Source organism: Hyperolius riggenbachi, chromosome 6 (genome assembly GCF_040937935.1).
Source record: "Hyperolius riggenbachi isolate aHypRig1 chromosome 6, aHypRig1.pri, whole genome shotgun sequence".
Lineage (NCBI taxonomy): Eukaryota > Metazoa > Chordata > Amphibia > Anura > Hyperoliidae > Hyperolius > Hyperolius riggenbachi.
Window position 1 is genome coordinate 96,972,669 of NC_090651.1, and position 27,869 is coordinate 97,000,537.

A 27,869-nucleotide genomic window follows, 5' to 3' on the forward strand; every position below is an offset into this window, starting at 1 on the left:
TCCCCAACTCTTGAGTCTCCCCCCTCCCCCCTCCCCCCATTCCTTTAGATTGTAAGCTGGCAAGGGCAGGACTCTCTCACCCTTTTGTGTCATGGAATTATTAATTTTGCACTCAGTTATACATTTTATTCATCATGTTACATTTGTCATTGTAATTACCAATTCTGTATTTTGTACCAGTGTCCATAGTTGATGTACTATATCATTGTCTGTATCATTATGAACCCCATGTTGGTTTTTCTTACTTTGTACAGTGCCACGGCTTCGGAAAATCAAGGAAGTAGCACACAAGTCTGGCACACCAGAGGAGTTCAAGGCTGCCAGATAAACCCTTAAGCGCAAACTTAGCACCGCAAAAAAGGACTACTCCAACAAGCTAAGCCTCAGTCTTCGGTCCAACAACTCACGGGAAGTCTGGCAAGGCCTTAGAGCAGCCACAAACTTCAAACCCCCTCCTCAACATGCGTCCCGCGAACCTCGAACTAGCCAAAAAGCTCAACAAACTCTACTGTAGTGTATGTCTATGATACCTCAGCGCAATGGATACAAATTTGCCCACATGCAGCAGGGTGGTCAAAGTACCTGTTCCAGAAGTTCCCACCTCTGTTACTATGCGGGGTCTGTAATCCTGCTTTTTCTCTAAGTGCCATAATAAAGATCCAGCAGGCATAAGGTGTTATGGAATAGACCTGATAAAACCTCACTGGAGGGGTGGCAGTGTGATTAAAAGGCTATCACAGCTGGAGACCCGCTGGATATTTCAGCTACAAAGCCTGGCACCCCATGGCCTGAATGCCAATATTGACTTGAATTGTTTTATACGAGACGAGTGAATTTAATGTACTGTTCCTTTAAGAATGTATTATAGTATTGTTTTTATATTTTTATTATTTCTAATCCATGGTGTTGTTATAACCAGCTATGTGGTTTTTACTACTGTTTTACCACTGTTTTTACTACTGTTTTATGCAGATATGTACATGTATATGCTGCTGTTTTTAACCCCTCCACTATGTGTAGGGAGGAGTTACGTAAATAAAAATGACCTCTTGTGTCTGTAGCCCCACCCCCTGACGAAGGCGAAAAGCCGAAACTCGAGTCGGGAAGTGGAGGCTACGTTGCAATACTGCCATTAAAAAGCTTTTATCTAGTAAGTGGATTCCTGCGCTTGGTCTGTCCTGACCCATACGGTGTGCACTATTGTTTCCGCTTCTCTTGCAGTATCATTGTGACGCAAGAGACGCATTTGGGAATCATCCACCAGGAACAGCGTGGATCACATGACCTAGAGAGCCGGAAATCCGTCCAGCGTGACCAGTCTGTTACCTACACGGACCGGTTTTGGTTTGTCAGGATTACAGCAAGATTACAGACCCCGCATAGTAACAGAGGTGGGAACTTCTGGAACAGGTACTGTGACCACCCTGCTGCATGTGGGCAAATTTGTATCCATTGCGCTGAGGTATCATAGACATACATTTCCTTTTTATTGCGCTGTGAAGCCAGCTCACCTCTAGCAGCATTTCTCCGTATCTGCGCTGCTGTTTCTGTGATTAATTAAAAACTCTACTGTAGGTTTGAACACCAACCCATCCACATAGGAGACAAGGGGGCCACCTCCAGGGCACCCCCACATCCATTTCTCCCAGAACAGACCATGTCCTCCTAGCACCAGCAGCAGTCCAGGAGACTGATGTACTCAGGCATCTCCAAAAACTGAACCCCAGGAAAGCCTCTGGCACAGATGGCATGTCGTCTATGTGCCTGAGAACCTGTGCTAGCCAGCTAGCCCTTGTACTGACCGCCATATTTCAGAAATCCCTGACGGTAGACAAAGTACCCTCCTGCCTGAAAATGTCCACCATGGCAGGAGGGGGGACAACCACTTCTGTAAAAAAGTGTATTGGATTATCTGCTGTGAATCCTTTGTGAAAAAATTAAAAAAATTAATAAAAACACTTTTAAAAAAAAAAGGTCCACCATCATACCAGTACCCCAAAAAACACCTCAAAAACTACAGACCCGTTGCCCTTACCCCAACTGTCGTGAAGATTCTTGAAAAACTGGTCATCACTCATCTGAAAGACTCCACCGATGCTCTCCTAGATCCATTTCAATTTGCCCTTACAGAGCAAACAGGTCCATAGAGGATGTCATCAACATCAGTCTGGAATTCATCATGGAACATCTGGACAGACCCAACAACTACACCAGGATCCTCTTCCTAGATTTCAACTCTGCTTTTAATACAATCTGCCCAAACTTACAAACTCGGCTAAATAAATATTATTCTGATTCTAATAATACTGACTTCAGAAGATCAACAGGACTCCCAGGAAACTGGTACTCTTTAAAAGGAAATGAATATGGCAGCCTCCAAATCACTTCTTCCTCTGGTTCCCTTTAAGATGAGGTAAAGCAACACAGTGGTAAACATGCCTTTGTCCCAATTTTTTTTAATGTATTCTTGGCAAAAAATTGCAGATGAACATTTATGTTTCAAAATTCCGGCTTTTGTCTTTATGTTGTGTTTTTGCCATTTTTACTGAAATATTAGGTTTCAACGATTTGCAAATTGTTTTTTACATTTTACACAGCATCCAAACTTTTTTTTCTTTTAGCAGAAGGAAATTTGCAATGATTCAGTTATAAGTGAACATTTGTGGTTACCCACAATGCACTACTACTAAATATGCAAATTATCGCCCTTCTTAAGCCAAGCTTGTTAAGCTTGCTATACACCTGCGGTTCTGGATGCTTGCTTGGCTTAACAAGGGTGAAAAGGGATAATTTGCATATTTAGTAGTAGTGCATTGTGGGTAACCACAAATGTTCACTTATAACTGAATCATTGCAAATTTCCTTCTGTTTTAAGAAGGCAATTACACCAAGCTTTGCTTTTTTAGTAGGAGGGCTTTTTGGTTCCTTTTATCCCCCCATACATTCCTAGTAGTTTGGGTCACCCTGAGCTGCTTGGCTACTCTGTTTTTTCTTTTAGAAACAGGTTTCTATGTACAGAGAATACTGCTATTTTGTAAGGCGGAGATGGGAGAAACAAAAACTGCTCATTTCAAAACATGATATTCTGTAAATGCCACTGTGGAGTTATGAGCAGCACGCCACCTTTCATCTTCACCATCATATGGTTCTACAATAACAACAATAACATTTGTAAAGCACTTTTCACCCACAGGACTCAAAGCGCATAGATATTTTTAAGATCAGTAATTAGTTTCATGGTGGAATGTGCTACAAAGGGAGAAGCTATGTGTCCATAAATGCTAGACTAAACAGAAACCTTTCCAGTTTGTATTTAAACACCTTCGGGGTTTGAGCTGTCTTTATTGAGTGTGGTTGGGATTTCCAAAGGGTAGAGGCAGCATGACAGAAGACTCTGGGTCCAAAGAGTTTAATTGGAAGTTATTAGATCCTGTTCATCTGAGGTTGTGGGAGATGTGATGCATGTGCAACAAATCCTTTAGATATCCTGGGCCTAAAGTATGCAGGGATTCCAATGATAGTAGACCAGTCTTCTTGAAGAGTAATCTCAATTTTATGGGTTGCCAGTGGAATCAGAAAAAAAGTGGTTTTAAGGCATGGTTGGTTTGCTAACAGCCTTGCAGCAGCATTCTGTTTCTAACTGCAGGTGGTGCAAGTCTTTATTTGAAAGGCCTGTATTTATATAATTAGTAACATGTATAGGGTGAACAGAAAAGAGGCTCATAATATTTTAGTGGTAAAGGGTTGGACAGGACAGGCCCAAGATACCATTTGTGTTCTTCCAGCCAAGGGGGAGTTGAACCAGTGGAGGACTACACCATCGATACTACAGTACTCCTGCAGTGAGATTTCATGATCATCTTTTTCAAAAGCTGCTGGAAGATCCAGCAGATTCAGGATGAACCGCTCTCCTCTGTCTCTTGCCATGAGAAAATCATTGCAGATTTGGATGAGGGCTGTTTAGCATCTGTGATTTTAGAGGGTCAATCACGTTGTTTCCTGAGAGTCATTCATGTTGATTGCTGAGAGTCTGGCTTCACGTTGGACATAGGCAACCCTTTCCCCTGAAAAGGAAAGTTGGAAGAAACAGGTCTGTAGCCTCTCATAGATCTGGGTCTAAGGATGAGTTCTTGAGTAGTGACCTGATGATTGTTTCAGACAGAAGGGAAGCCTTCTTGCAAGGAACAGTTGACTATTTTTTTATATTTTGTTCTAATCAGGTCAGGGCAATTCAACATTAACTTTGTTGGGCCAGGGTCCAAGCCACAGATAGTCTGGTGAAGGTTTATTTGAGCTTTCGTCTTCAGTAGTTACCTGGAAGTCAGATCATGGTGTCCATCATATAGCTCTGCATTGGGTTAAGTTACAGTAGACTGAATGACAGACCATTCAGGTGAAGAAATTGACAATCTACTCACATAGGTCCTTTGAGGATGTGATACTGGGTTTCTGGCAACATGGGCTGCAGCAGAGCTGGGACAAGGTCCTCCAGCACCCAAGGCTAAGACACATAAGTGCCCCCCTCCATCCCTACCATCCCAGCCATCACCCTCCAACACCTTAATCTCTAGTTATCTAGCTTTCAGTCACTGTCATGTATCCCCTTTTCATATTTCTCTCTGCTTCAAACAAAATAGAGGAATGATAGCTGAGTGAGTTGTGTTCCCCCTCCTACAGTGCGCCCTGAGGCTGGAGCCTCTCTTGCCTCTGCCACGTCCCGGCCCTGGGCTGCAGAGACCGTCAGCTGTGCAAAATAGTCGAGCTGGTTTGTTGGCTGCTTTTGTAATGTCCTGTGAAAAAATGACTTTTTCTTGATGGTTATTGGTAGTTTTTCAGGTGGAGAATTACCGAATGTTTTTCTTTAGAGGACTGATGTTTTTACCATTGACGTTCCAGCCTGTGCCCCTCCTTCTTTAGTTTCTTTATGGAATTGTCTAACTAAACAAAGTTACATACATTTGATCTACCCCAAACTTATGACCTGGAAAAGGGCTTGTTTTAAACCTCTTTCCATTTCACTTCTACACAGTCAGTGACAACCTTACAGTGAGTGAGGTTTTAAATGAGAGGACTGGGAAAGCCTGGAGATACTAAGACTAAATGATGAAGAACCGTGTTCCATAATCGGCATCCCAAAATAATTGTCAACAGATCCCATTACTAATAAATTGGTGATCTTGTTTCATTCAAAAAGCGTAAGAGTTTACAGCAGCTATCTGATGACTATACAGTATAGTAGAGTGACCTAATATAGACTGAATGTGCAGTAGTTTTCCACAACCTATCATCATCTCATCACTATTCCTGCCCTTTCAAAGTGAAAAAGATGGCAAGATTCCTTAAATAATTTTGCAGAATATAATAAATTGTGGTAAAAACTTAATGGGCCATGTGGGATCTGTTTGGATGCTATCATGTTTGAGTGAAGTATATATGCAAAAAATGACACAAGCTGGAGTTGGTGTTTGCATATCACTTTTATTACTTTTAAAGGAAATCTAAAGTTAAAAAAAGAACAGTACTCTCATGGGGCTTCTTGCAGCCCCTCCCCCATCATTCTGTGTCCTTGCCATCCTTCCAAGACCCTCTGGCCAGCAGCAGCGACCCAGTGAAAGCTGTCCAGCCACATGCCTCCAACGTAATGTGCATCCGCAGTACTGGAAAACGATAGAACGCTTCCGGCAACGGGAGCGTGGTCAGGGTGAGTGCGGCTCTGGGGTAGCCTCCGACTGGCCATGACCGGTCAGCTTTCAGGGGGTCGCCGCTGCTTGCTGAAGAGTTGCGGAAGGACGTCGTGGGCACAAGATGACTGCGGGGGGGCTGCAAGGAGACCCAGGTAAGTTAAACTTTTTTTTAACTTTAGATTTCTTTTAAAATTATTAGTTGGTCTGCCACAATGTCAAGTAATGTATGGGCACCCTAACAAGCCTGCTTTCCTAGGCAACGGCCTGTGTGACCTATTCAGAAATGGTTGCTTCTCTAGTTTTATTCACTGCAAATTGACAAGTATATTATTATTTTTTTTATTATTTAAGTACATATTAAGACTTTGGGTTTCTCCCATTATAGTGATCCATACAGACCATTAAGTAATTTGGTTCTCCTACAGACCAGGTTGGCATCTGCAACGGAGGGGACCCAGGGACACCGGCTGGGAGCAGAGCTGTGGCGAGAGACATATCGGCAGCCAGGGGCTGGAGGAAGACCCAGGTAAGTAGATCTTATTTCGTTATCCATCTCGCACTTTCCCTTTAATATGGAGACATGTTCCACAAACAGCGACCACCTACCCATGTAAAAATTGTTTATGACGCCCCTTACGGTGAACACCAGACAGCGGGCTCTTGTCAAAGTGATAGCACTTGGTGAATCCACACTTTCGTTTTGCCTTTTCCGAGCATCTTCAGTGATGATTGCTCACTGTCAGCATAGTCGTTCCTGAATGATTACTTGTCATCATGCCATGAAGCACAACGGCGATACCTTATTGCAGCTTCCTGAAAGATAGGGAGGCTCATCCATCACGTTCGCAACCTTCGCTCGCAGCAGACTCGCCAATTCCCCTATCTGCTGATATCAGAGGAAAGAAGCAGCATTAACTGGTTGGGTGCCTCTCCACGCCGTTGCTATGTCCTGAGGGCCACTCAACCAGACGTTTATGATTTACCGATGACGTCATGGCAATAAATGCTTGTTCCTAAGGGAGCCTGCGATCGCGGACCCGAGCGGGATCATTGGCCCTTGCTATTCCTGACACAAGGAGATTGCGCCTGTAATCTCATCACGGCTTGTTGCTTACAAGGTGCAGCATGTCATCTGGGGTTTGTTGTGGCCATTCTGCCGGCAAAGCATTAGAGGAAAAGTACAGCTCATGAATAAGGAAGACTTATTTCTTCTCAGATGAGCAGTTAAATTAATCATGCCTACAGCTTGACAAGAGGAAGCTGCATTCTCTGAACGCTGGTGTAAGAATAGTAACAGGCACAGCAGACCTGTCTAAAGATATGTACAGACATTTTAAGGGGACTTTAGGTGAGAGGGATACAGGGGCTGAAAGGTTTATTCCCTTTTAAACAATTCCAGTTGCCTGGCAAGTCCGGCTGATCTCTTTGGCTAATCCACTCAAACTTAAGTCAGAGCACCAGCAGCCGGGAAACTTGAACTGTTTAAAAGGAAATTAATATGTCACCCTTCGTATCACTCCCACCTCAGGTTCTCTTTAATGATCATAGCTTAGTTTTATAGGTTTGCATCCAAAACAGGGAATGATCTGACGTCTATGTCTGCCCCTTGCCCCGATCATCATTTCTCTGTACAGAGATTGAAGGCTCATATACTGTACACACTAAAAAAGACTGGGCTAAGGCAATTGCTCTGCGATGTCTATTTTCAGTACTCAGGTTCCTATTTCTTGCTATAGGTAAAAATAATGTTCTGAAGATTTCTCCATTTTCGGCCTACTTGCAAAGGATAAGATCTCTGCTACAAGGGCACGTTTCACAGTGAGGCAGAGCATTTCAAGACAGGTAAGGTTGTAGCAATAACTATAACCGCCATAGCAATTGCTTTGGAGAGCAGAAGCAGTTGGCCTAGTTAGTCTGTAACCTGCACATTTCTTTGAGTCCCCTAGTCTTGTGAATTCCAGGCATTTTTAGCAAGAGACAGAAGTTGGGGTAACAGAGGATGTGCGTAGTGTGCGGGTTCAGGAACTCAGTCAGTACACACAGAGGCAGAGCTTGCAGGAAAGAAGGGATGAAGGTTGCAGCATTACTCCAATACTAAAATTGGAAGCTGAGCTAGAGCTCCTCCTCCTCATTCATTTAGTCGACTCCGACTCTTCGTGACCATATGTATTTCTGCACGTCAGATATGTCTGTCAATCACAGCTTTGAATAGGCATGTTCATAGTTTCTCATGTGCTGTCCATCCACTGCCATCCTCTTCTTTTGCGCTCAATTTTTCCAAGCATCAAGGATATATATAAAGAATCTGGCCTTCTGATTATGGCCCATATGGAACTCACTGTTTCATCTGAGTTTTCCCCAGGTGATATTTTCAAACTTGTCAATAAAATTACCTTTTAAAATCACCAGCAAGCATGAAAATACTCAAAATAATTTGATAGTACCTAATTTCACCTACTACTGCAAAGTGCTAAAAAGTTATTATTAATCGAAGATGAAAAAATGATCTCCTAGGAGGAAACTCCTGGAAGAAAAAGTGAATTGCATATGGGCCTATGGGTCATGTCCTATTCAAGGTGATAAATAGTTTGCAGATGCAATCCTATTGCCGGTTTCCTTTGCGTGATGGCCGATCGTTAGGGAGTATTACTCGGGCAAAAGTCTGAGCGATGCTCCCATGTTACGAGCAATGTGGAGCGAGGTTTTACACTGTGAGGATGTCATTCAGCACCACAGCACTGCTCCCTCGCTCCCCTGGAGATGCACACCCTCCGAACATCCGCCGCTGCATCTGGGGATCTCTTATAATAAAGAGACCCCCAGAGCTCCCTGTTGGGTCGCCGCAATTTCCCGAAGCCCCACCCCCGCAGCTGGGCCATCACCCCGATCAATTTACCTACTGCCCCTTATCTCTTTTCAGAATCATCTTTATCTTTATTCGCCAAGTGCGACACATTGTGCCACACCCGGAATTATTTGTGGGCACATGGCAGACAAGGTTGGTAGTGCAAGTTTACATCGTCGACATAGTGCAGATAGTGGTTACATAGCATGCAACAGTATCACAGCGACAGTATAACTACAACAATATTAACAATAACAAAACATTAACAATAACAGCAATAACCAAGCACATAGTGCGGATAGCAGCCCCATCGTGCGGGAAACCCATGATATGATGTGTACTATGTGGAGCAGTGTGGCCTACAGGCATGCTCTCATTCATTGAGTAGGAGGACTGCCTGGGGGAAGAAGGTGTTTCTGTGCCTGGTGGTTTTGGTGGGGATGGTCCTGTTTCATAAAAACTTTTGAAAAGTAAAAAGTACATTTGTTCCAGAACAAAATGCACTGTAAATTTATTTTATTCCTATGTTGTATTTTCGTTTAGGAAATGATGTGACCGCGTTTCCTCTATTTCCTCTACCACGACTTCGCCACGATTGCACCGCAATCCATCAGGTGTCTGGTGTGATTGCGGTGTGTTTGCACATGTGATTTCCAATGGGAGAAAAAATAATGTGGTGGGACAATAGTTTGAATTGCTGAATCACGGGGAAAAGCACATAGCGGCATAATTGCTATGCCATTCTCCTGCGCTCCTATACAAAGTATAGAAATGCAGCAGGTCAGCAATTGCGATTCAGACAGAATTTAATCGCACTAGTGGAAAAACAGCAACACAATTTACATGTTAATCGGGGTGCTGTAGCACTTTATCAAGACCATACACATGTTTCCTATAACCTGGGATTAACCACTTCAGGACCACAGGCTTTACCCTCCCAAAGACCAGGCCATTTTTCACTAATTAGGCCACTGCAGCTTTAAGGGCTTGCTGCAGGGCTGTACATGTCAGCACACAAGTGACTTTTTTTTAATAAATATTTTCATGTTTATTTTTTGAATAAACTTCCTATTTTTCTTTATAGTGGCTTTGTTATTGACCGCTATAGTTGCTACAAAATTAAGTGAACATTAGGTGTAATTGTGAAATTACGGTTCCTGATTATGGGTACAAACAAAATTAACAAGTTTTAATTAACAAGTTTTAATGGCATTTTTGCATCCAGATTTTGCATCATAATTGTGAATTACGATGTGAAATTACGATTTTGTGAGATTCATATACATCAATACACTTCAGTGGTCAGTGATACCATCAGATGGTTGGCATAGCTATGGGGACAACTATGGCACCCACTTATGCTATGCACACCTCCTGTTGCATCACTAGGAGATTGACACCATCTCTTCTGAGAGGGGAGGTGTTGCTGCTCAGGTCAGGATAACCAGAAAATGATATCCTTGTGGAGTGAGATGTATCAGAGAAAGAATTCTATGAATTCCTGCTCATCTCAAGTACCAAAGAATCAAATCTAAAAAATGTGCTTATGTTTGGGGAGGTGATCAGTTGGAATTTCACAAATTAAAAGTGGTAATGTGTAAGGTCTGGCAACCTATCCACCCACGAATCAGCCTCAATGTCCCAATCTACCTCCGCCGTCTTCGCCTTGTGTGTCGCGTCCCCGCTAGAACGGGAGGTGAGAGACAACACCTACCCAACTTCGGTTACACCCAGGCCTTTAGGGCGCAAGATATTGAGGCTGAATGCAGGGTGGGTATAGATAGATCACCAACACCAAACACAAGAAACAAAAGCAGAGTCCAATAACAGTCTGGGGTCATACACAGGTATCCGAGATTCGCAGTACAGAAGGAGCAGGCAAGAGAGTAGTCGAGAATTTCCAGGGTCAGTTCAGGCAGCAAGCAAGGAAGGTCCAAAATCAGGCAGAGGTCAAAAATTTGAGTAATCCAATAAAGAATAGTTTTCCAACCAGGCTACACGCACCCAGCAGTTAGATTAGCTAACGCTATCACAGGCAATGACAGGAAGCACTCAGCAGACTTATATACTACATGCAACCAATCAGTGGCCGGCCACATGCACACAACAGCCAATCACACGCAGGCATAAATCAGCTGACAGTGAGATCAGCTGAAACAGATGACCACAACAGGCCAGCTGACCCACCCAATGCTGACCAGCAAAGCTTTGTGAGAGTATTAGTTATAGCACAGTGGTCAAGCTCACCACCTCTGATGTGGGAGACCAGGGTTCAATCCTAGGCAGGGTCAGAAACTATAAATTCATATTATTAAAATAAACCTCTGCTAAGTGTCAGCTGACTCTACCTCAATCGTCGCCTCAGACCATACTGCGGCCGAGAGGAGCGGATCCTTACATAATGGAAGACAACAATGTTCAGTTTGGCTGTTTTTGAAAACCAAGAGCATCTGATTCTGTGTTACGTTGAAGGAACTTTCATCCTGGAACACAGTTGGATAGCTCGCTGTAAAGACAATTTCTTAGTCTAAGACTAAGGAGGAATTGTAGTGATCTGAAACAGTTTAGATGAAGCAGTGATCAAAGCCAGAAACAGAGAGAGTCGTGGTTTATTGAAGAAGAGGAGAAAGTTTGAAGCTAACAAATTTCATTGCTCTTTACACATTTTTAGGGGTTACTGCATACAAAATATCATTAGAAGGAATTGGGATACACTACAAAGTGATACTCTATTAAAGGAAACATGTCTATTGCTCTTATGCATTTATACAGTAGTATAAGTCTCTCAAACTAATAATATAAAAAAAATTCAAATAAAATCAATACAAAGATGGGGCGGCATGGTTGCATAGTGGATAGCACTTTCGTCTTGCAGCACTGGGCTACACATTTCAAATCTGTGCCAGGCCACTATCTGCATGGAGTTTGTCTCCCACATTCCAAAAAACACACACATTAGGCTCTATTCACAAAAGTCTCATACATGTTTTATTTAATACAATATATACAATACAATAACATTTCTATAGCGCTTTTCTCCCATAGGACTCAAAGCGCTTAGGCTCTCTCAGATTCAGTAATTAGTAGGATGAAGTATTCACACAACAAAAGTTATATTTCTGCAAATGCCAAACTGAACAGGTGGGTTTTCAGTCTGGATTTAAACACGTCCAGGGATGGAGCTGTCCTGATCTGTTGAGGTAAGGAGTTCCAAAACGTAGGGGCAGCATGACAGAAGGCTCTGGGACCAAAAGTTTCCAAGTGGACTCTGGGTATGACTAGATTATTAGAACCTGTTGATCTGAGAATGCGGGGATTGCTACGCAGCTGCAACATATCTTTCATGTATCCAGGGCCTAAATTATTCAGGGATTTAAATGTCAGTAGGCCGATCTTGAATAGGACCCTCCATTCTATAGGTAGCCAGTGAAGGGAGTGCAGGACTGGCGTTATGTGGCAGTGACGGGGTTGGTTGGTTAGCAGTCTGGCAGCAGTATTCTGTATCAGCTGTAGTCGGTACAAGACCTTTTTTGGAAGGCCAGTGTAGAGAGCATTGCAGTAGTCCAGTCGGGATGTGATGAAGGCGTGGACTAAGGTTGGCAGATCTTCTGGGGGTATGAGGTGCTTGATTTTTGCAATGTTCTTCAGGTGAAAATAGGATGATTTCACCACAGCAGAGATTTGAGTTCTGAAGTTTAAATCCCAATCAATTAGAACTCCCAGGCTACGCACATGATCAGAGCTGCGCAGATCCGTGCCTCCTATTCCCATTGGTGAAGACTGCAAGTTAAGTTGTTTTGTTATCATGCTCTGCCCTGCTATCAGAAGGACTTCAGTTTTGTCTGCATTTAGTTTCAGCCAGTTGTCATTCATCCATTGCTGTAGTTCACGTAAGCAGGCGTTTATAGTTAGAGTTGGGTCTGTCACACCAGGCTTGAAGGAAAGATATAGTTGGGTGTCGTCTGCATAGCAGTGGTATGTCAGGCCATGTTTTTGGATTAGTTTTCCCAGCGGTAACATGTAAATCGTTAAAAGCAGGGGAGAAAGGATTGAGCCCTGGGGCACCCCATACTTAAGTGATACAGGGGTGGACAGGAAGGCCCCCATAGACACTTTGTGGGTTCTGCCACTCAAGAAGGATTGAAACCACTGAAGAACTATGCCATCAATGCCGCAGTATTCCTGTAGCCTGTTTATCAAGATGTCATGGTCAACTGTATCAAAGGCTGCAGAAAGGTCTAGCAGTATGAGGATGGAGCACTCTCCTCTGTCTCTTGCCATGAGCAGGTGGTTGCATATTTCGATGAGGGCAGTTTCAGTGCTGTGGTGTTTCCTGAAGCCAGACTGGAATGGGTCATAACTGTTGTTTTGTAGGATTTTGGCTTCTAGCTGGAGGTAAACAGCTTTTTCAATTAGCTTGCCCAGAAAGGGGAGGTTAGAGACAGGTCTGTAGCTGGTCATTGCATCTGGGTCCAGGGAGGGTTTTTTGAGGAGAGGCCTGATGATTGCTTCCTTCAGTAAAGCAGGAAATATCCCTGATTTTAAGGAACAGTTAACAATTTTTAGGAATACCTGTACGAACAGGTCGGGGCAGTTCAACATGAACTGTGTTGGGCCAGGATCTAGGTCACAGGTAGTTAGGCGGACGTGAAGGAGGATGCTTGATGTGACTTCTTCATCAATTTCTTTGAAGTTTGACCAAGGTGTTACATTGTCTCTGCTAATGGTCTTCGGCGCTATATTAGGCTCAGATGCTGTAAGTTGGATGGCGGACCTTATAGCGGAGACTTTGTCTGTGAAGAAATGGGCAAATTGGTCACAGAGGTCCTTTGAAGACTCCGGGTTGCAGAGTTTTTCTACTGTGCGGAACAGTTGGGCTGGTTTGTTAACTGCATTTGCAATGTCTTGTGATAGAAAGGATGATTTTTTTCCCGTGATTACCTTTTGGTAGCTCTTCAAGTGGAGGATTAAGGCATGTTTGTCTTCTGGGGACTGAGATTTGCGCCACAGTCTCTCAAGTTTTCGGCCTTGTCTTTTCAGCTCTTTTATAGCGTTATCAAACCACTGTGCATGATGGTGTGGAGTAAGATATTTGGTGCGCAGAGGAGCAATGGTCTCAAAGGTGGAGGACACACATTTGTTGTATTTAAACACCAGAGTATCAGGGTCCAAGCTGGAGTCAGTCAATTCATCAAAGCTAAGGTTATCTCGGATATGTTGAGGTGTTAGCCCTTTTAAGCGGCGATATTTTATTTGATTCTTGACCTGGTGTTTGACAGCTGGTATTGAGAGGGAGAAGTGGATAGTGTGATGGTCTGACCAGGCAACAGGATTAATTTCCACATTGGCTATTGACAGCCCAGTATGGAATATAAGGTCCAGAGTGTGGCCTTTCCTGTGAGTAGCAGAGCTGATTGATTGGAGGAAGCCCAGTTCATGTAAGGCACGAGGTAGCTCTATTCCAAGTTTTGAAGAGGAGTCATCCACCCATGTATTGAAATCTCCAAGAACAATCCATCTGGGGTGTTCAAGTGCTAGGTTGCATAGGAGGTCTACAAGTTCCTTAAGGAAGTCTGAGTGTTTTTCTGGTGGGCGGTAGATCAGCAATATGTTAATGTTTTTCTCAGCTGAAAGTTGCACCCCCAAGCATTCAAACGAGTTGGTAGGACCTACAGTAAGTGGTCTGATTTTCAAAGCTGATCTAAAGCAAAGTGCAACCCCTCCTCCTCTGCGTTCTTTCCTATTTATCTCCTCATTCATAGTTAAACGCAGGGGGGATTACAGCGGCCCCGAATCCCCCCTCAGACCAGGGCCAGTGAAGTGTCTGGGGACAGGCACACAAGCTGAGACACCAGAATGTCTGCAGGTATCCTGCAGCTCACAGCACTGCCCCCTTTCTATCTCTGCTACAGTTGACTTTGGATGGAGCTGCAGCATGTGTACAGAGTATGGAGCAGCAGCATGTGTACAGAGCATGGAGCAGCAGTGAGTGTACAGAGTATGGAGCAGCAGCGTGTGTGTACAGAGCATGGAGCAGCAGTGTGTGTAAAGAGTATGGAGCAGCAGCATGTGTACAGAGCATGGAGCAGCAGCGTGTGTACAGAGCATGGAGCAGCAGCGTGTGTACAGAGCATGGAGCAGCAGTGTGTGTACAGAGCATGGAGTAGCAGCATGTGTACAGATCATGGAGCAGCAGTGTGTGTACAGAGCATGGAGCAGCAGTGTGTGTACAGAGCCTGGAGCAGCAGTGTGTGTAAAGAGCATGGAGCAGCAGCATGTGTACAGAGCATGGAGCAGCAGCATGTGTACAGAGCATGGAGCAGCAGCATGTGCACAGATCATGGAGCAGCTTTGGGGAACTTAACAGAGTCAGGTATGAGCACATCCCTGTGCTCCTGCTGTGTGAATGCTTCACTTTCCCCTTCATTACCAATGTTGGCTGTCCTCATTATTATCTGTATCCAAACTGCTCCTGATTGATCCGGTTTTCGATCAGGAGCAGATCGGACATTTAAGAAATAATTGTCAGATCCTGTCAGTTGGACAATAAATTGCATTATGTGTACCCAGCATGATGTTCTACCATATTATTATACTGTATTGTGTGTGGCTGAGGGAGACCTTTCAGGAATCCCCCCCTTGAAAATCCTGGGTTTGTCATTGATAAAAATACCCTTTCAGCACATGTACAAGCAAAATAATCACTCACAGTAAGTTGTTCCTGATTAACTTCATTTCAATAGTACTTTTCTTACCATCATTATATTATATTTTTGGTCTTTGGAAGCTTAAACATGTAACATAGATAAGGTGAACACAGAGGAAAATAAGTGAAAAAGCTTTGTGAATCATGCCCATTAACTCTTTCCCCCAAAATTGGACTACGATAGGGGCTATTATGACTACAGCTGTGTACATAGGCTAGATGGACACGATAACGACCGCTTCTGACGACACTCTAGCATGTGTACAGCGGCCCCCTGATGTCAAACAACGCCTCGACCATAGATCAGCCTGATAGATCAACTCAGCTGAGCGCTGCCTGAGAGTAAATTTATTCTGGAGAAAAACATTAAACCTGGATTCACGGGAAACTGTGAGGGCCATTTATCAAGAGTGTCTGACACAAAATATTGGTAGGTTTTTAGAAATCCTTGCAGTATTGTCTCAGACATCTTATTAAATCACTAAATAGTGCAGATTCCTTCTTAACCACTTGCCGACCGCGCACTCATACCGCGCGTCGGCAAAGTGGCAGCTGCAGGACCAGTGATGCAGTTCTGCGTCGCCGGCTGCAGGCTAATTAAACAGGAAGCAGCCGCTCGCGCGAGCGGCTGCTTCCTGTCAATTCACGGCGGGGGGCTCCGTGAATAGCCTGCGGGCCGCCGATCGCGGTTCGCAGGCTAAATGTAAACACAAGCGGAAATAATCCGTTTTGTTTACATTGTACGGCGCTGCTGCGCAGCAGCGCCGTAAGGCAGATCGGCGATCACCGGCCAATCAGCGGCCGGGGATCGCCGCCATGTGACAGGGGACAGCCTGTCACTGGCTGCACAGGACGGATAGCGTCCTGTGCAGCCCAGATTGCCAGGGGGGACAGGGATGAGAGGGAGGGGGGGAATTTCGCCGCGGAGGGGGGCTTTGAGGTGCCCCCCCCCCTGCAACCCCCAGGCAGGCAGGAGCGATCAGACCCCCCCAGCACATCATCCTCCTAGTGGGGAAAAAAGGGGGGCGATCTGGTCGCTCTGCCTGCACCCTGATCTGTGCTGGGGCTGCACAGCCCACCCAGCACAGATCAGCTAAAACAACGCTGGTCCTTAAGGGGGGGGGGGGGGGTAAAGGGTGGGTCCTCAAGTGGTTAAACTGTTAGGAATAGGAGGAGTTAGAAAAGTCTCTCAGACAGTGCAGTGTGTGAGGGAAATTCCTGTTGCTGAGGAAACCAATACATCTGCTGTATTGCATCAATGTCCAGCACTGGAAGGCACAGTACACCTTCACGGGACACCTGGCAGCAGGGGGGAGGAGCACTTCACTAATCATGCATAGCCTGCAATACTGCACTATCTGTAGAACTGCTATTAAACACTTCTTAATCTGCAACAGTTTAGAAATGGATCTGCACTTTTCTTAACTGTAGTGCAGCTCTAGAAATCCACGGTAAACTGACACTATTATGTAGGATTTGAGAAGTGTCTACCATGCAGAACAGTTCCTCTGCTGGTTAAGACAGTTTAAGAAAAATAAACTATCGGTAATGCTTTGAAAAATTTGGCCCTGTGAGTATTCTTTCCATTTGTTTTTCATTATCCGCATATTTTACCAACTCTGCTTTTTCTTTCTTTTTTTGTTTTTGTTTTATATTATACATTAACCTTACCTGCATATGGACTGTGGGCAGGCCTAAGTCTTTCCACTTCTCTACTTAATTATTATATACTAGGAGGTTTACCCACCTAATTGGTGTGTGGATGCTTGTACACATACATGATTGTTATTGATGCCCTTTTCACAAATCTCAAACTATTACGGTTTCCTGGCTTGTTATTCCTGCTAATTGTGTATTGATTGTTTCCAATTTCATTGTTGAATGTAGTCACATTGTCCTTAGGCAGTTGGGCAGTTTGTTTGTTTGTTTACATTTCAAAGGGAGTATGAGTCTGTGGGACTGATCGCTGCAACCGCCTACAAATGTCTGCTTCTGTTACAATGTCTTATATACAGTATATGTGTGTTCTGTACAGTTCTATTCCAGTTCTGGATAATGCCTGAAGAAAAAAACTTGGATTGACAGGCAGCCTATTGGGCCAATCAAAGTGCGGCGATCACGTCCTTTAAAGCCACTGGACCCAAAGCTGCTCAGGCGGGACGAGTGGAGCTCCCATTATTGGCAAGGAGCGTGTTGGAGGCCCTAAGATTGGTACTCCTGAAATGTGGTTTTCCCTGTAACCTTTGACATCGAAATGGTTCTAGGTTCTCTCAGTTCTCTTTTTATTCACCTATGCTTAAGCCTTTCTATACCTCGGATGCTGACTTTTTGTTTAATACCATAATTGTTATTTTTTTTTAAACTGAATTATTTCATGGAAGAAAATTAAAGTTTTGTTATGAGCTTTATTGATAGAGAGCTTTATTGATTGATGGGATAAGCATGCAACTAAAACTAAAAGGAAGTAACTAAAAAGTAGCAGTGGCTGGATAGTGTAATGGTTAAGGGCTCTGCCTCTGACCCAGGAAGCCTGGGTTCAAACGTTACTCTTCCTGTTCAGTAAGCCAGCACCTACTCAGTAAGGAGACCTTGGGCAAGACTCACTGCCGCGGTCTACTGAGCTCACCCTAGTGCCTGTGCTTTGATTCCACCAGGAGAAAAGCACAATATAAATGTTTTGTGTCTTGTCTTGCATCAAGTCAAAAGGGGCTTATTAACATTAGGTGCTAAGAGGAGTAGAGCAACCAATGAAATTTCATCTGTTGAGGAGAACAAGGATCCTTATAGGCACCTCTGGGTAACACCTTTTCTTTTATTTCAGTTATCTCTGACTTTGTATATGTAAACCAGCACCACTACCTAATACAGTACAATTAAACGCTGTCACAGAGTTTACATGAATGACATCACTGCGTGTGACCTTTACACAGCTGTACAAATGCAAAGGTAAACATACAAACACTCAATAAGCAGAGAAGAGGGAACTCTCATATGACTCACCCTGCAAAGCATGTAAGTCATCAACACTTTCCAAAGTCCTTCATTGTGCTTGCTGAGCCACCGGCTCCCTGTATTAAGGACACACCCTGTTGTTTTTTACCTATGTGAGGTAATTTTCTTTTGCTTTATGGTGCCAGTTGCACAGAAGAACTCAGGACAAATCTATACAAAAAATCCTTTCACTCATGTACAGTATATATTCATTTACATTTTTTTCTCTTATTGCTTCATTCCAAGTATCTACCTAAAATTACAACATGCCCTATGGGTTGATGGGCAATAGGAGGAGATATCTCAGTGGGTCCACAGCATGGATAACACTGGAGACCAGTGAAAAGAACTAACTTCCCTCTGACAAATAATTTTGCAGTTGTGATAATCATCGTGTAATGGACTGCTGGGGGGTCTTTAAAGAGACACTGAAGCGAAAAAAAACTATGATATTATGATTTGTATGTGTAGTACAGCTAAGAAATAAAACATTAAGATCAGATACATCAGTCTAATTGTTTACAGTACAGGAAGAGTTAAGAAACTCCAGTTGTTATCTCAATGCAAAAAAGCCATTATCTCTACGACTTTCAAAGTCATGGAGAGGGCTGTTTTCTAACTTTTATTATCTCAACTGTTAGTTAACTATTTACTTTTCCTCTGGCAGAGGAGAGGTCATTAGTTCACAGACTGCTCTGAAAGAATCATTTTGAATGCTGAGTGTTGTGTAATCTGCACATATTAGAGAATGATGCAATGTTAGAAAACACACTATATACCTGAAAATAAAAATATGAGAATATTTTCTTTGCTGCTAATCTTCTAGTAATTATTCATAGTACACAACCAATTCATTATATCATATATTTTTTTTTCGCTTCAGTGTCTCTTTAAGCCACTGGAAATTAAAGAACAAAACTACCTTTTGCTTTCCACTTTGGATCTGTATAGATCTGTCAGATACGCAGCTTGTATGCTGTTTGCCAGGGAGAGGTTCTGTTCCAGTAGTGTTTCTGTGGTCAGCTTCGTTAAAGGACAACTGAAGAGAGAGGTATATGGAGGCTGCCATGTTTATTTCCTTTTAAGCAATACCAGTTTCTTGGCTATCCTGCTGGTCCTCTGCATCTAATACTTTCAGCCATAGACCCTAAACCAGCATGCAGCAGATCAGGTGTTTCTGACATTATTCTCAGATCTGACAGATTAGCTGCATGCTTGTTTCTGATGTGATTCAGACACTTCTGCAGCCAAACAGACCAGCAGGGCTGCCAGGCAACTGGTATTGTTTAAAAGGAAATAAACATGACAGCCTCCATAGTCTTCTCACTTCAATTGTCCTCTAAAGCTTAATTATGGTACGGCCAGAACCCGAAGTCTGGCCGGGGGGGGGGGGGGGGGGGGGATTCATTGATTTAACGCCGCTGGGAGCTGGGAATCCTGTTCATTTCTAACATTGCCCGCAGGTGCACGGCCACTTTGTGTTTTGACCAGCCAGAACCCGAAGTGGCCAGACTTCGGTTTCTGGCCGTAACATATACATGGTAGAGAGTTCTCGGCCAAGGTGGCCAGATGGGGCCGTCTCTGTAAACAATCTAGCATTTGTATGGCAGCCCCCAGATCAAAGTTAAAGGCTGTTCAACTAAATATTAGAGTGTGTGACCTTTTCTTGGACATGCGGTGTGAGGACCGTTTCACACAGACGGCTGGTGGCAGCTCGTTTAGCCGATGCTAAATGCTTCTTTGATGCATCAGAGAAAAATCTTTGGCTGTTTGGCTACAAAGTAAGATATAAATATGGGGTACAAAATAATACCGACATTGGTGTACACCATCATACAAAATACAGAATTGGTACAAAATACAGAATTGGCAATTACAGTAACAAATGTAACAATTAATAAAATGTATAACAAATTCCAAGACACATAAGGGTGAGAGAGCCTTGTCCTTGCGAGCTTACAATCTAAAGGAATGTGGGGGGAACAAGACGTGGATTAGTATACAATATTCATACCTGAAGGCAGTGTGTTTTAGGTTATCTAGTAAGGACTACAACTTGGCCAGAGGGCACAGGGATGATGGCCTAAGTTAGATCATATGCTTGTCGGAAAAAATTAGCTTTGAGGGAGCGTTTAAAGATTTCAAAGTTTGGAGAGTGACAGATGTGTTTTGGCAGCGGACTCCATAGGAGGGGTGAAGCACGTGCAAAATCTTGTATACATGAATACAAGGAGGTGATTCTAGAGGAGGGCAAAAGAAGGTTATGTGCAGATCTGAGACTGCGTTTGGGTTGGTATCTGGAAACTAGTGAGTGGATGTATGGGGAGAAGATTGTGAAGAGCCTTGTAGGGTAGGGTTAAGAGTTTGAACTGGATTCTCTGGTTAATTGGTAGCCAATGAAGAGCTTGACATAGAGGGGGAGCAGAGGAAGAGTGAGAAGAAAGATAAATGACTTGAGCAGCCAAGTTCAGTACAGACTAGAAGGTTGCCAGTCTGTTAGTTGGTAGTCCTCAAAGCAGTATATTAGAATAGACCAGACGAGATATAATATACTAACATTTTAGTAGTATCCTGAGTGAGAAAAGGTTGGATTCAAGATATGTTTTTGAGTTGGAGATGACAGGAGCTGGTTAGGGAGTAAATTTGAGGAGTCAAATATTACTCCTAAGCACCGTGCTTTGGGTGTAACGTTCGGTGAAGCACAGAGAGGATCTGATTACCGGTGATCTGCAGTATCACCGGGAATGCAGATATATACCAGATTATAAGTGATCTGCAGTATCACCGATAATCCAATATACTAGCTAACCTCTGTTCACCTAAGTAGAGTGTAGTGTTTGGTGTAACAGTAACACTTTGAGGACAAGGCCTCAGCGCAGTCAGGAGTACTGCACGGATTCCTTCCGCAGACCTGAGCTCTCCAAGACGGGAGGAGTCAGGCTGACAGTAGGAAGGGTAATCTGAAAGTAACCCTCAAGAGGAAGGGTCACTAACAGTGCGAGGAACCGCCTCTAACAGCAAGGTCGGTTCTCGAGGTCGGACAAGCCAGGTCGTACACACACAGACAGATAAAGTACAAGATCAGGAGGCAAAGGCGGTGTCAAAGTACAGGCGGGGTTCGGCAACGGGGTATCAGATAGATCGAGGTACAAAATCAGGAGGCAGAAACAGAGTCTAGAAACGAGCCGGGGTTCGGCGACAGAGTATCAGAAATATCGAAGTACACGATCAGAGCTCAGGAGATTGGTCAGGCAGGCAATAGGTCATAACAGATAATCACAATCAAACTAGTACTTTAGCTATCAACAGAATCTAGCTAAGTGTAGGATTACGGCTCCAGCTGGTCCCGGCACACTTGCGGATCTGACTACGGATCTGGGTGCTCCCACATAAGTGAACGCAACGCCAGACAAGGAGCAAGTGAACAGTCAGCAGTATATATACACGGAGGCCTCTCCAGCACCTCCCTAAACGCTGGGCCAATCAGGAGGGGAGCCAGGGTCAGCTGATTAACCTGGTCAGCTGACTCATCCCCGGCTGGCATATGTTCTGCCTCAATGCGCGCGCGCGCGTCATTCTAGATCCAGAGGGACTACGAGTCCCAGCCACAGCAGCCCCGCTCTGCGGAGCAGCGGGGGTATGTGCACCAACCGCCGCGTCCAACGCTTTGGTTTCTGCGCTCTCATTGGGCCCCTGCACGGAGACAGCCGCCTCGTGCTGAGAGGAGGCGGCTGCCTCTCCGTGCACAGCAACACTGCGCGCGGAAAGAGCCGCCTGCCGCTGGCTCCTGGCGGCGGCTCTTCCGCGTTTATTTACAGTACCCCCCCCCCCCTGAGGAGTGGACTCCGGACAGCTCCTTCTGGGCTTTTCTGGATGTAAAGCATGAAACTCCCTCACCAACTCATTCGCATGCATACGGTTCCTCGGTACCCATTGTCTCTCCTCAATACCATACCCTTTCCAATGTACGAGATATTGTACCGAGTTTTGTACCATGTGTGAATCTAAAAAATTTTCTACCTCGTACTCAGGTTGGTCATCTACCACCACAGGAGGAGGAGGAGTGGGACCCACATGGACTGCTGGTTTAAGCAGGGATACATGGAAGGACCTTACCCCACGCATGCTAGTGGGAAGATCAACGGAATACGTAACGTTGTTGATCCTCTTGGCCACTGAAAATGGACCCACAAACCTGGGGCCCAGTTTGGCAGATGGCTGCTTCAGGGTCAAGTGACGTGTGGACACCCAGACTAGATCCCCTGACTGAAACTTCCATTCCACGGACCGTCTCTTATCTGCTTGACCCTTCTGACTCTGAAACGCCTTCTGCAAATTCCCCTTAACAATTCCCCAATTGTCCCTGAGTGACCTCTGCCAGTCCTCTAGTGCTGGAAATGGAGACGAGACAACTGGAAAAGGGGAGAATTTGGGTGACCTCCCTGTCACAATCTGGAATGGAGAAAACCCAGATGAGGAATTCTTCAAATTATTTTGGGCGAATTCCGAGTAGGGCAGAAATTTCACCCAGTCACTCTGTGCCTCCGCAACGTAACATCTTAGGAATTGCTCCAAAGACTGGTTAATACGTTCTGTCTGTCCATTAGTCTGTGGGTGGTAGCCTGACTAGAAAGACAATTTCATGCCCATTTGGTGGCAAAATGCCCTCCAGAATCCAGACACAAATTGGACTCCCCTATCAGATACAATGTCTTCCGGAACGCCATGCAGCCGGAAGACGTGAATGATAAACAATTCGGCCAGTTCTTGAGCCGAGGGGAGTCCTTTCAGGGGCACAAAATGGGCCATTTTGCTAAACTGGTCGACTACCACCCAAATAACAGACATGCCCTCAGACCTGGGCAATTTCGCCACAAAATCCATGGACAAGTGGGTCCATGGCTCACTCGGGGTGGGCAAAGGCTGCAACCTTCCTACAGGTGCCAGTCGGGAGGGTTTACTCTTGGCACATACCACACACTCCCTGACATACTCTTTGCAATCAGTTGCCAACGAAGGCCACCAAGCACACCTGGCAATCAGATCCTGCGTTCTGGCAGCTCCAGGGTGACCAGCATTCTTATGGGCGTGAAAGAGTTGTAGGACTTGTAAACGATATAGCAGAGGAATAAACATTACCCCTTCGGGTTTCCCCTCAGGAACATCCTGCTGGAAGGGACCCAAAATCTCTGTCCAATCCTCCCAAGTCTCTGTGGCGGCTAACACTAATTTCTGCGGGATGATGGACTCAGGAGCGGGGGGCTGTGCTGTCTCTGGTTCAAAACACCTGGAGAGGGCATCTGCCTTGACGTTTTTGCTGCCTGGAGTGTACGTGATTATAAACCTGAACCTCGTAAAAAATAAGGACCACCGGGCCTGACGGGGACTTAGCCTCTTAGCCCCCTCGATGTATTCCAAGTTCTTGTGGTCGGTGTAAACTGTGATCGTGTGTTCTGCCTCCTCTAACCAGTGGCGCCACTCCTCAAATGCCAATTTAATAGCCAGAAGTTCCCGGTTGCCTATATCATAATTTTTTTCTGCAGGTGAAAACCTGCGGGAAAAGTAAGCACACGGGTGTAATCTGCCCTGCAACCCGGACCATTGAGACAGCACCGCCCCTACCCCAACTTCCGAGGCATCAACCTCCACGATAAAGAGGAAGGACGTGTCCACATGTCTCAAAATTGGTGCTGAGCAAAATAATTTCTTCAAATGAGCAAATGCCGCCACGGCTTCAGGAGACCAGTGATTGGTATCCGCCCCTTTTTTCGTAAGACTGGTAAGGGGGGCAACTAACGTGGAATACCCCTTAATGAACCTCCTGTAATAGTTTGCGAACCCTAAAAATCTCTGTAGGGCCTTTAACCCCACTGGCTGCGGCCACTCCAGCACGGCTGTGACCTTGGCAGGATCCATGGAGAGGCCCGAGGTGGAAATTACGTAACCTAGGAACGTGACTGTGGTCACTTCAAAAATACACTTTTCCACCTCAGCGTAGAGCATATTTTGTCTTAATTTGTTCAGGACAAATTTCACGTGAACTTTGTGCTCGGAGAGGCTATTGGAGTAGATTAGTATATCATCGAGGTATACCAGTACGAACCTACCCAATACCTCCCGGAATACCTCATTGATTAGTTCCTGGAAGACGGCTGGTGCATTACACAACCCGAAGGGCATCACTAAATACTCGTAATGCCCGTCGGGTGTGTTAAAGGCCGTCTTCCATTCATCGCCCCTTCTAATGCGGATTAGGTTGTACGCCCCCCTCAGATCTAACTTAGAAAAGATCTTTGCAGTTGTGACCTGCGTGAATAAATCGTCTATCAATGGTAACGGATAGCGATTTTTTACCGTGATTTTATTAAGACCCCGGTAATCAATACAAGGTCGAAGACCCCCGTCTTTCTTCTTAACGAAGTAGAAACCAGCCCCAGCAGGCGACCGGGAGGGCTGAATGAACCCCTTGGCCAAGTTGTCACGAATGTATTCCTCCATAGCTATCTTCTCGGGACCAGACAAGTTATACAGGTGACCCCTAGGGGGCATACAACCAGCACGGAGATCAATGGGGCAATCGAAAGGGCGATGAGGAGGTAATTGATCAGCAGCCTTGGGGCAAAACACATCAGAATACTCGGAATAGACCTCGGGAACACCCTCCACGTAAATCTTGGTCTGACCCAATGTCACCTTCCCTAAACACTGTTGGTGACAATGATCGGACCATCTGGTTACCTGACCCGTAGCCCAATCTATTTGTGGAGAGTGGAGTTGTAACCATGGCATGCCTAGGATGATAGTGGAGGTCGACATGTGTAACACAAAAAACTGTAGTTGTTCCCCATGCAGTACCCCTATCGTGACCTTCACCTGCGGGGTCTGTGACAGGGGACGATTCCGTTGCAGAGGGGAATCGTCTACTGCCGTGACCTGAATGGGGGGACTTACTGGAGTGAGAGGAATACCCAACTCCTGAGCAAATTCAACGTTCATAAAATTAGCCGCTGAGCCAGAGTCAATAAAAGCCTCAGTGGTTACAGACTTAGTATCCCATGTAATCGTACAGGGGAGAAGTAACTTCTTCTCTTTTTGGGGTGAGAATGATGTGCCTAGGGTGTCACCCCCCACTACTCCTAGGCAGACCCGTTTCCCGGCTTGTTAGGACAGTCTCGCACTCTATGCCCTGTTTCTGCACAATACAGGCACAATTGTTCTGATATTCTCCGCCTTCGCTCCACCTGGGTCAGTTTTGATCGCCCAATTTGCATTGGCTCGGGTGGGGGCAAGGCCGGAGGAGGTGAGACAGGCGTAGATGCCGTTACTAAAGACGCAGCAGAAGGTGCCGCATACGAAGTCACCCTGGCACGGTGACTGCCCCTAGTCTGCCTCTGATGGCGTAGTCGACGATCGACTCGGATGGCCGATGTTATGGCCTCATCGACTGTCTTGGGCTCGGGTAAGGTTAACATCAAGTCAGAGACCTCTTCCGACAACCCAGACAGGAAATAATCCATCAGAGCGAAATTGTCAAACCTGGCGGTAACAGACCACCTACGAAATTCTGCCGCGTAATCCTCGACCGACCCTCTGCCTTGCCGCAAAAGTTTAAGCTTCCGCTCAGAGGTTGCCGCAAGGTCAGGGTCGTCGTATATCACGGCCATAGCCTTAAAAAATTCCTCTACCGAGGTCAGAGCTGTGTCTGTGGGAGGCAGATTATATGCCCAGGACTGGGAATCACCAGTTAATAATGTTTTAATGAAAATGACCCGTTGGGTCTCAGTCCCCGAGGATCGGGGTCTTAACTCGAAGTATGATAACACTCTACTCTTGAAATTCCGGAAGTCAGACTTGTGGCCGGAAAATTTGTCTGGTACAGGCATACGTATGTCATCACTAGGAGGGGATCGCACTGAATCAACTGACGTCTGGAGGGTTCGCACAGAGCCTGCAAGGGAATCAATTAAAGCTTTGTGCTGGCCCAGTGCTTGATGAATGCTATCCACCGAAGTGGCAAGCACAGTTAGAGGGTCAGTGCGTGCGCCCATCTGTATATTTGGTCTGGCGTTCTGTAACGTTCGGTGAAGCACAGAGAGGATCTGATTACCGGTGATCTGCAGTATCACAGGGAATGCAGATATATACCAGATTATAAGTGATCTGCAGTATCACTGATAATCCAATATACTAGCTAACCTCTGTTCACCTAAGTAGAGTGTAGTGTTTGGTGTAACAGTAACACTTTGAGGACAAGGCCTCAGCGCAGTCAGGAGTACTGCACGGATTCCTTCCGCAGACCTGAGCTCTCCAAGACGGGAGGAGTCAGGCTGACAGTAGGAAGGGTAGTCTGAAAGTAACCCTCAAGAGGAAGGGTCACTAACAGTGCGAGGAACCGCCTCTAACAGCAAGGTCGGTTCTCGAGGTCGGACAAGCCAGGTCGTACACACACAGACAGATAAAGTACAAGATCAGGAGGCAAAGGCGGAGTCAAAGTACAGGCGGGGTTCGGCAACGGGGTATCAGATAGATCGAGGTACAAAATCAGGAGGCAGAAACAGAGTCTAGAAACGAGCCGGGGTTCGGCGACAGAGTATCAGAAATATCAAAGTACAAGATCAGAGCTCAGGAGATTGGTCAGGCAGGTAATAGGTCATAACAGATAATCACAATCAAACTAGTACTTTAGCTATCAACAGAATCTAGCTAAGTGTAGGATTACGGCTCCAGCTGGTCCCGGCACACTTGCGGATCTGACTACGGATCTGGGTGCTCCCACATAAGTGAACGCAACGCTAGACAAGGAGCAAGTGAACAGTCAGCAGTATATATACACGGAGGCCTCTCCAGCACCTCCCTAAACACTGGGCCAATCAGGAGGGGAGCCAGGGTCAGCTGACCAACCTGGTCAGCTGACTCATCCCCGGCTGGCATATGTTCTGCCTCAATGCGCGCGCGTCATTCTAGATCCAGAGGGACTACGAGTCCCAGCCACAGCAGCCCCGCTCTGCGGAGCAGCGGGGGTATGTGCACCAACCGCCGCGTCCAACGCGGCGGTTTCTGCGCTCTCATTGGGCCCCTGCACGGAGACAGCCGCCTCGTGCTGAGAGGAGGCGGCTGCCTCTCCGTGCACAGCAACACTGCACGCGGAAAGAGCCGCCTGCCGCTGGCTCCTGGCGGCGGCTTTTCCGCGTTTATTTACATTGGGAACTGAAGTTATAGAGGTGCTATTAACATTTAATGTTGTATCAGGCAGAGAAGTGGACAAAGATGAAGGAAGAATTATTAGTTCTGTTTTACTCATATTAACCACTTCCCGTTTGCCTAACGCGGAAAGGCATCGGGAAAGTGGCTCTCTCAGGTCTCGGCAAAGCCATATGGCATCATGTTGTGAGGAGCAAGATTTGACGGGAGCTCGCGCTTGCACGAGCACGCGTTCCAGTCACTAAGCACAGTGGGTCCCAGCAATCAGCCTGCCAGCCAGCGATCAGTGCTGGCAGGGTGTTTTTTCAATGTATGCATTCAAATGTATTTATATAGAGCTTACATCTTACGCTACACTGTACATAGCATAGCCTTTTTTACTTAACTGTCCCTCAGAGGGGCTCATAATCTAATCCCTATCATAGGCATATGTCTATGTAAG

The 27,869-nt window shown here is 45.4% G+C and overlaps 1 long non-coding RNA gene across 1 annotated transcript; it reads left to right on the top strand.

Moving 5' to 3' along the window:
• The first annotated feature begins 1,524 nt into the window (after positions 1–1,524).
• On the top strand, positions 1,525–17,643 carry LOC137522493 (uncharacterized). Its single transcript, XR_011022310.1, has 4 exons — positions 1,525–2,413; positions 6,110–6,210; positions 7,421–7,526; positions 17,271–17,643. It is a non-coding gene; the product is annotated as an uncharacterized lncRNA (long non-coding RNA).
• The last annotated feature ends 10,226 nt before the right edge of the window (positions 17,644–27,869 follow it).